The 9,068-nt window shown below is 39.7% G+C and overlaps 1 pseudogene; it reads right to left on the bottom strand.

The window, feature by feature from the left end:
• Window positions 1-7,984, bottom strand: part of LOC104850172 — a 23,561-nt pseudogene extending 15,577 nt beyond the window's left edge.
• Window positions 7,985-9,068: the final 1,084 nt, after the last annotated feature.

The following is a 9,068-nucleotide window of genomic DNA, read 5'->3' as shown; positions in this document are numbered from 1 at the left end:
TTTTTGTACTGGGGATCAAATTCAGGACCTGGTGCTCGAGGCAGGCGGCAGCATCACTGAGCTAAACCCCTGGTCTTGCTAGAGATTTTAAAAATCTTTTCTATTGCTGTATGATATCTATTCATTTTGTGGATGTATTATAATACAGTTAGCTTATCACTATTAAATAATATTTTAGTTTTTTCAGTTGTTTAGTAGGACAAAGAATGCTGTAATCAAGAATTTCTTGTCTATGTTGTTTTGTATTTAACAAAATGTATCTTCAGGAAAGATTACTAAAAGTGGGATTTCTGGGTCAAAGGACCAATAAATCTGAAGTTTTTTTTTAATATTGCCGTCTTATCAATGGGGGTCACACTGTTTTATAGTCCAGCCAAACTGTTGAGAGTGTTTGTTTCCCTACAGCCTTAACAATAGATGTGTCATCAGACTTTTGGATTTTTGCCATCAGATGTGAAAGAAATAGTGTATTTGTATTTGTATCGGGAGATGGTAGAACATATTTTAATTTGTTTAAAAGTTATTGAGAACTTGTAAGGGTTTCTTTATGAGCAGTTAACTAATTTTTCTACTTTTCTGTTAGATTTTGTCATTTTCTTCTTGAGTTCTAGGAGTGGGATTTGTATGTATCTATAACACATAAGAAGAGCAAATTTTGCCATGCAAATTTATATTGATAAAATCAAATGTATCAATGCTTTATTTTATTTTTTGTTATATTTCTTATTTTATTAGTACATGTTTGTAATTCATGCAGTGTACAGTCATTTTTGGGAGTGGTTATGTGTGCCTGTTACACCTTGTTTCGTTTTTTTAATCCTCTTTACCTTCCTTTCCCCTCCCCTCTCCTCAAGTTTCCCTACTTCCTTTTTCACACTTGTTATTATTTGTTTTAGCTCGTGTTATGGCGTATAGTGTTCACATGATTTGGGGCTATTAAGGTCCTGTACATGGCACATCTTTGTTCCTCTCATTTCCCCTTTCCGTCTTCACATTTTGCCCTTGTTCCTTTGGACCGCCTTTCTATTGGGAGAGATCTGTCCCCTTGTCCCATTCTACCTGTCTTTTATCATTTTCTTTGTACTTTTCCTCACTCAAATGAGAGATACCATATGGTATTTAAGCTTGTGTGTATATGGCTTGTTTCATTCAACATATTTTTCAAGTGCAACCATTTCCTACAAATGTCTCAGATGTATTGTTTGTTTGTTTTTTTGTTTTTGTACAGAGGTTCAAATTTGGGTCTTTGCGCTTGCAAGCCAGGTGGTGGCACCACTGAGCTAAATCCTCAGCCCTACTTTCGGTCTTCTACGTGAAGTATCATGTCATCTGCAGATAATGATGATTTGAGTTCTTCCTTTCCTGTATGTATCCCCTTTATTTATTTCTCTTGTCTAATTGCTCTGGCTGATGTTTCAAATACTGTGTTGAATAAAAGTGGTTATAGTGAACATCCTTGTCTTGCTCCTGACTTTAGGGGGAATGCTTTTAGTTTTTCCCTATTTGGTACGATGCTGGCTATTGGTTTGTCATAAATAGCTTTTGTAATATTCAGGTATGGTTCTTCTATACTTCTTTGGGTTTTTTAGAATCATTAAGGAGTGTTGGATGTTGTTGAAAGCCTTTTCTGAGTCTGTTACTTTCTGAATCATGGTATTTTTCGCCTTTTTCCTGTTTATGTGATCTGTTACATTTATTGACTTACATATGTTGAACCATCCTTACATCTCTGGGATGAAAACTACTTGATCACGTTGTATCATGATTTTGATAATGTGCTACATTAGATTTGCTAATATCTTATTGAGGATTTTTGCATCTGTATTCATTAAAGAGATTGGACTATAGTTCTCTTCTTTAGTTGGGTCTTTATCTAATTGGGGATAAATGAATTTGGGAGCACTCCATCCCTTTCAATTTCTTTGAAGAGCTTGAGGAATATTGGTGATATAACATACTTAAAGATTTTGTAGAATTCACTAGTGAATTGATCAGGATCTGGGCTCTCTTCTTTTTTTTTTTTTTTTGGTACTGGGTTTAGAACTTGGGTCCTTGTACTTGTGAGGTAGGTGGCAGAACCACTGAGCTAAATCCCCGGCCCTGGGCTTTTTATAGATAGTAGATTTTTTATTACTCTGTCAATCTCATTGCTTGTTCTTGGGTTGTTAAGCATATTTATGTCTTTTTGGGTAAATTTAGGTAGTTTATATCTAGGAATCTTTCATTTTTTCAAAATTTGCTAATTTATTGAAATATTATATTTCAAACTAGTTATTATCTTCCAGATTTTGACAGTGTCTGTTATGATTTCACCTCTTGCATTTCTAATTGTTTGATGTTAGTCTTTTCTTTCTCTAAGTGAGTCTGGATAAGGGCTTATCTATTTTATTTATTCTTTTAAAGAACCAACTTTTTGATTTGTTGATTTTTTTGTCAATTTCATTTATTTCCACTGTCATCTTTATAATTTCCCTTGATTTCAGTTTGGTGCTGGTTTGTTGTTCTCATAAGGTTATTTATTTGGGCTTGCTCTGTTTTCCTAATGTGATCATTGATTACAATGAATTTTCCTCTTAGGACTGCCTACATAATGTCTCAGAGGTTTTGTTGAGTTGTGCAATCACTGTCATTAACTTCCAGAGTTTTAAAATTTTCTTCTTTGATTTTTTTCTGTGACCCATTAGTTGTTTAGGAATGTGTTGCTAATATTCTAGGAGCTTTTGCCTTTTCTGAAATTTCTTTCTGTTGTTTTCTATTTTCATGGCAGAGTGGTCTGATAGTATGCACGGGGTGGATTCAACTCTTCATATTTACTTAATCAGGCTTTTTGGATTAGTATGCAATCTGTTTTGGAAAAGGTACCATGTAATTCTGAAAAGAATGTACACTCTGTTGTAGAGGGGTGTAATGCTGTATATCCATAATCCTTAAATTCTTATGTTCAAGAACATGGTTCAGTTCTGAAATTTCTTTATTAGCCCTTTGCTATAATTGTGTCTCCACCAGTTCCTGCTCTACACAGCTGTGTCATTGGGCTCTTGTACTGCAGTCACTCCTCAACTGTTTACCCTGGAGGGCGGTTCATTCTTCCTTCCTCCTCCAACTGCATAAGATTCTCTTGGTCCCAGTGTACTTCTCGGGTTCTCCATGGGCAGAAAAGTTATTAGCTTCACTTTGCCTTCCAGCTTGCGCTAGCCAGCTATTGTTGGCATTGTGGTCTCTTTGATGGGTAATCTACCTCTTTGTCACTTAATCCTATTTTCTTCTCTTCAGTCAGTTTCCTTGTGGTTGCCATGTATCCTCCGCTCACTTCAGTTGTTCTCCAAGCTATTGGTTTCCAGACTCTGGATACTTTTATCCCAGAGAAGCTGACTTGCTGATACTCACTGCTTTGCCATTTTGTCTGGTTTGTGATGGTTTTATTTTATTTTTTTTTTACTACTACATATTAAGTTTCAGAAAGGCTTTCTCACTCACAGTTTTAAAGAAATTCAGCCAATTTTTCTTCTAGTACTTATATAATTTCAATTTTTATATTTATGTTGCCAATTAGCTGAGAGTTCTTTTACTCAATTAAAATGGAAATCATGATTTGGTGAAGTGCAGCTCTGTTCATGGCTCCAGGCTTTGAGTGCCAGCGGTTCTCAGCCCTTAGGGTTATAGTCATGGGTTTTGTGTGCCAGTGGCTCTTGGGGCCTACCCAGCCTGTCAGCTCCTCAGCAGCTGAGGCTTATAGTCTCTTTGTCAATTTTCTGAAGTCCTCCAGCAGCTTCTACTGCCCTTCTGGGATTCTCCACAGGTGTCCATTTGTTTATACCAAATGTCTGTCATCTCTGCTGGTTGCCACCACTGGGTGATGATGGTTGCTTGTGTTGGTAGACAACATTACATGCCATTGACCTTGTCTCTACCAGTCTCATTACTTTCTATCTCTTTTATACCTGTGATTTATTCAAAGTTTGTTCTATGCATGGTATAATATACCACTTTTATTTTCTTCCAAACAGCCAATTGTCCTATCACTGTTTATTAAAAATTCCTTTCTCTAATAATTTGAGATGCAACTTTTTGATTGTGACATTTTGATATGTATGATTTGATAATAGATACCTTATATTATTTTTAAGATCTGATAAGTCTAGCTGCTACTCCCACCCCATTCTAATTTTTCTTAATTTGGCTATGGTTTTATGGCTAGTCTTTCTTGCATAATCTTATGTATATACAGTAGAATCAACATATATAAATTCAAATAACTTTTTGATATTTTGTTGTTGAGATTATAAATTGTACTTTGGGAGATATGACATAGATCTTTAAGGACATGGCACATATTTCTGTTGGTTGCACCTATTTTTAGGTAGTTTTATAGCTTTTTACATATAGGTTAGCATATTTATTTTCACTTCAGGGGTCTTCTGTTATTTTCTACTTATAGTTTATACATAAAAGATATTGATTTTGGGGTTAATTTTCTATCCTGTTAACTTCCTACATTTTCTTCTTTTTGTCATTTTTCTATTGATTTTCTTGGGTTTTTCCAGGTTGTTGGGGTTGGGGCACTAAAGTGGTATTTTGAGGGCGAGGTCCCCAAGAAAAAGAAAGCATGCAGAGCTGACATCAGCAACAGCAACAAGAGTAAGAGCCTATTTCTCAGCCCTTACATAGGCTGCTACATAGCCTTACATTGTTATGTCTTTACATAACCACATACTGCATGCGTAGTAGTCTATGCTTGCATAAGTGTGTCCGATTGTGCACATGTGCTAAATGGTGGGGTCATGTCCTTATGAGTCCTTGGGTACCCTGGGCTTTGAAGCAACTTGAGGAGGTTCCCAACCCCTCAAGGTTTGGGGAATGTCACTTCTTGTGAGAGGCCCATAGAGTTGATCTTTGTGTACAAAGACCACAACAGTAATAAAGCGAACAACATAATACCATTAACACTATTGCTGCCACTTGTGGCCACCCAGTAACATCACTTCATTTCCCATCATCCATCCCCAACCATTATACATAACAAGTCCTAGTCCTTGTGGGATAGTTATGCTCTTCTGGATCAGTGCCTTGGTGGCCTGGTGTTGTTGATCCCAGGTGGAGCTGGTCTGGTTTTGTTGTTGTTGCCAGTCTGTCTAATTGAGCAGGGGTGGCAGCCTGATCTTTCTTGGGAGGCCCTTGGCTGCATTGGTTGGAAATTCCCCAGGGGAATGGGCCAAGCAGCCACATGTCACTTTCTTTTATTACCTAAGGACCTTGCTCTGCATGTTGAATACACAGATGGGTCAGCTGCACTTTCAAATGGCCATCCAATGGGCTGTCACTTGTGTGTTGAGGTTGGTGCTCTATCTGCTACTCCTGGGCTGCCTAAACTAGTAACCAGAGAGAGTGGCAGCCCTCAGTATATATGGCCCAACTGTGTGCAAATATGCAGAGGTCCTTCCTCATGCATTACAAGTAGCCACACTGCCTGGAACTCTGCCCATTGTCTTAACCTGCCTGTTCTGGTTTTAAATCAGAGAATTTTTGTGCTAGACTGGGTAGTGACTGCCATCCATTTGAGATTGTGTCATGGCTGGGCACATTTTATACCAGGCCTTGGCCAAAGTTCTCTCTTTCCTTTCCATATAGAGGCTAGGTGTCATGACCTGTAGTCTGTCATCCTGTATGGCTTCCTGTGGTGTATACATCACTGATTCCAAAACTGTTGCTAATTCAGCTGCCAATGGGCTGGCCAAGTAGGAGGCCCTCTGTTGCAAGTATGTTCCCCATTTTTTAGGATGGGTGTCTGGGCTACTCCACTCCTGGGATGAGACATCCATGTATGGATTTAGCCCTCTATCTAGTATCTAGTCTGTACTTTCATTGTCTTCTGACCCATGATCCCTCTACAGGCGTGCAGAGCAGCATACACTGCTGCTAATTGTTTCTCAATCAGGGGCTACTGACTCTTGGCTCCTTTCCACAACTGTGACCAAAAGCCAATAGGTTGCTTCTAAGTCCTTTTTTTTGCCATAGACCTAGCCAAACCCAAAATCTTCACTAACAGAGTAAAAGGTAGTGTAGGGTAAAGGAGGAGGGCTTGCTCTTGTGCAGCTACCCTCTTCAAGTCCTGAGAGGCAGCTTCCACTGTGTGTATCCAGTCCCATGTCCCACCCTTCTGGGTCCTTGGGAATTACTTTCATTTTATCCGATGACACCCAAGAATTTGACAAACAAGCTAGGTCCCTAGACCTTGTTTTTGTTGCCTGCCCACCCCCAGACCAGCAAGCTCCCTTCAGACTGTGCACTTCAACTTCTAAATCTGCAAGGCAATCAGAGGTTAATGTAATATCATCAATATAAAGGAATAACAACACAGAGTATGGTTTGGTCCAGGCAGGCAGTCCTGGGCCACCAGCCCATGACACAGAGTCAGGCTATGTAAATAGCCTTGTGGCAACACTTGGAAAGTCCATTGCCTGCCCTCCCAGGAGAATGCAAATTGGCCTTTACTGTCAGGCATGATAGCAATGGAGAAGAAAGCATTGGCCAAATCTATAACATAATGGTATTGACCCAGCATCAGGGTGGGGGTGATCCATCAGGTCTGTAATATAAGGTATCTCCTAGTGCAATTGGGGGGTGCTTTATTCAGTTCCCAGTAATTCATGGTGATCTGCCACATTCCATGTGGCTTCTGCACAGGCCATACTGGGGAACTGAAAGGGCTGTGGGCAGGGTATATCCCCCCAGCTTCTTCCAGCTTCAAAATGATCTGACCCTATTTCTTCATGGCCCCTAGGCAGCAGGTACTGCTTTACACAGACAGCCTGCATAGCCTGCTAGAGAGTCAGCAGTGGGTGATGAGGATGTCCTTGGACAATGGTTTTTACCATTCAGATTTGCAAGCAGAATTCTCCCTGCGTGATGTCAAGCTGAGCACCCATCAATATGTTCACCCCTAGTATATAGTCAGCAACCAGGGAAATATAGACATCATAAGGGTATGGGGACAAGCACCTGATATTCATTGTCATTTGAGCCTTCTGGTTGGTTTGCTGCTCAGGATGCAGCACTGTTACAGAGTCAGTAACACATCCAAAGGCTGTCCATCTATCTTAACTGCAGCTAGGCCGGCAGCCAGCCAAGTCTGTTAGCCAGGATCAAGTCCTCCAAGCACACTATAAGCAGTTTTTTAAAAAAAATTAGTGCTATAATACTGCATAGCAAACATCTTCTGTCACATGCCCATTTCCACACTTATTACTAAGTCTAAGTAGGCTTTCCATTTTGTGACTTACTCTGGCAAGTCCTCCGGATTTGCCCAAACCAGGCAGGTGGCTGCCATCAACCAGTTTATCAAAATCTGGTTACCTACTCATGGGGCTGTGCTGTGCACATCCTTTTGCTTTAATTGTTTCATCACCTCTTGTAACTCCATGGCCTTGTATGTAGAAGTAGGCAGTACCCCTGGACCCCCTGCTTGAGCTAGGGGCTGCTCCACTTCCACCTTCTGTTGAGTAGCAGGCCTCACATGCAGTGCCAGGGTCTCTCCCAGTGATACGAACTTATGCTTCAGGAGGAGGCCGTGCTCCCTGTGCCCTGCAACATGGCTTCTGTGGCTGCCAGTGGTTCCAAGTTCTCCTCTGTTCTTTGCTCTACATAGTGGAAAAGAGTGAAAAACAGCCAAGCTACCCACCCCATTGACTCACAGTGTATGTGTGGGGGGATTTGTGTGTGCAGTATTCTTAAGGCTTCAATACATCCTAGGTGTCAGGCGGACTGCTTCCCAGTCCTTGAGGGCTTTCCAAGCCACCGAAAAGGTGGCTACAGGTAACCAAAGGGGAGGCATGTCGGCAACACCCTGGGGCTCTGCCTCACAGTCAGGCACTGTTTCCACAGATGCTGAGGGGACACTCACCACATCCTGCTGACTACGCCACTTGTCAGGGTTGGGGTAAGGGGTATTTTCGTGGATGAGGTCCCCAAGAAAAAGAAAGCACATGGAGCTGACATCAGCAACAGCAATAAGGGCAAGAGCCTTTATTCCTCAGCCCTTACATAGGCCAGTATATAGCCTTACGTTATTATGTCCTTACATACTGTGTGATGCATGCGCCTTAGCCTATGCCAAGTCTTGCTTACATAAGTGTGTCCAGTTGTACGCACGTGCTAAATGGTGGGGTCAAGTCTGTAGGAGTATTTAGGTGCTCTGGGATTTGAAACAACCCTAGGTGTTTCTCTACATGTGTATATTACCATATCATCTGAAAACAGTCAGTTTTTTTCTAACTTTTAAACATTTTATTGAGTTGCTATAACTTTTTATACAATATATAGCAGTAGAATTTTGTTCCTAACTTTGGTTAGAATTTATTTGCCTGTTTTGTTTTTCAGCTTCCTCACGCCTCTATATTCACCAGGCCTGAAGCATCCTGAAGTAAAGACACTGTTTTTAAGCTCATTCTTAGCAATCATCCCAATAAAATATGCTTTCTTTGGCACATTTTTCAAGGGCCATATTTCCCCTTTGATGCTTGATTTAGAAAATGATGAAAATTCCCTTCATATTTTAGTTCATCAGACAGTGTAAACTCAATGTACAGAAGTGGACAAAGGAATAGTCTTTTTAGGTGTGAAAACTTTTACCATGTTTTAATTTTGCTATTAAAATATCATTTACTTTCTACCATATATTAAGAAAATAGGTAATTTCTACAAGCAATTAAATATAATTACTAAGAATTACTAGTTCTTCATTAAGGTTTTATTACTCTCTTCTGTTTTGTTCCAAGCTATATGCCTGCTGGCTATGTGCATTTAATCTCTGAAGTGGCCACATTGTACCACTGATGTAAAGTTCTTTAGGATACAGAGGACTGAATAGGATACAAAACTATAAGACAAACCTTAAACATTGGAAAAAAGTGAGATGAGTCATGCTATTAGGAAACTAACATAATTTAAGATCAAACTTAATTTTTCTTAAATGTTTAAACTCTAACCTAATATGAATAGCAAATGTTGTTACTCTCTATGAATTTTTCTTTTTTCTTTTCTTTTTTTTTTTTTTTTTTTTTTTTTTTTTT

Source organism: Fukomys damarensis, unplaced genomic scaffold (genome assembly GCF_012274545.1).
Source record: "Fukomys damarensis isolate Sample0158 unplaced genomic scaffold, DMR_v1.0_HiC HiC_scaffold_26, whole genome shotgun sequence".
Lineage (NCBI taxonomy): Eukaryota > Metazoa > Chordata > Mammalia > Rodentia > Bathyergidae > Fukomys > Fukomys damarensis.
Note: the sequence above shows the minus strand (reverse complement) of the source record. Positions and strands in the feature narration are given on the sequence as shown.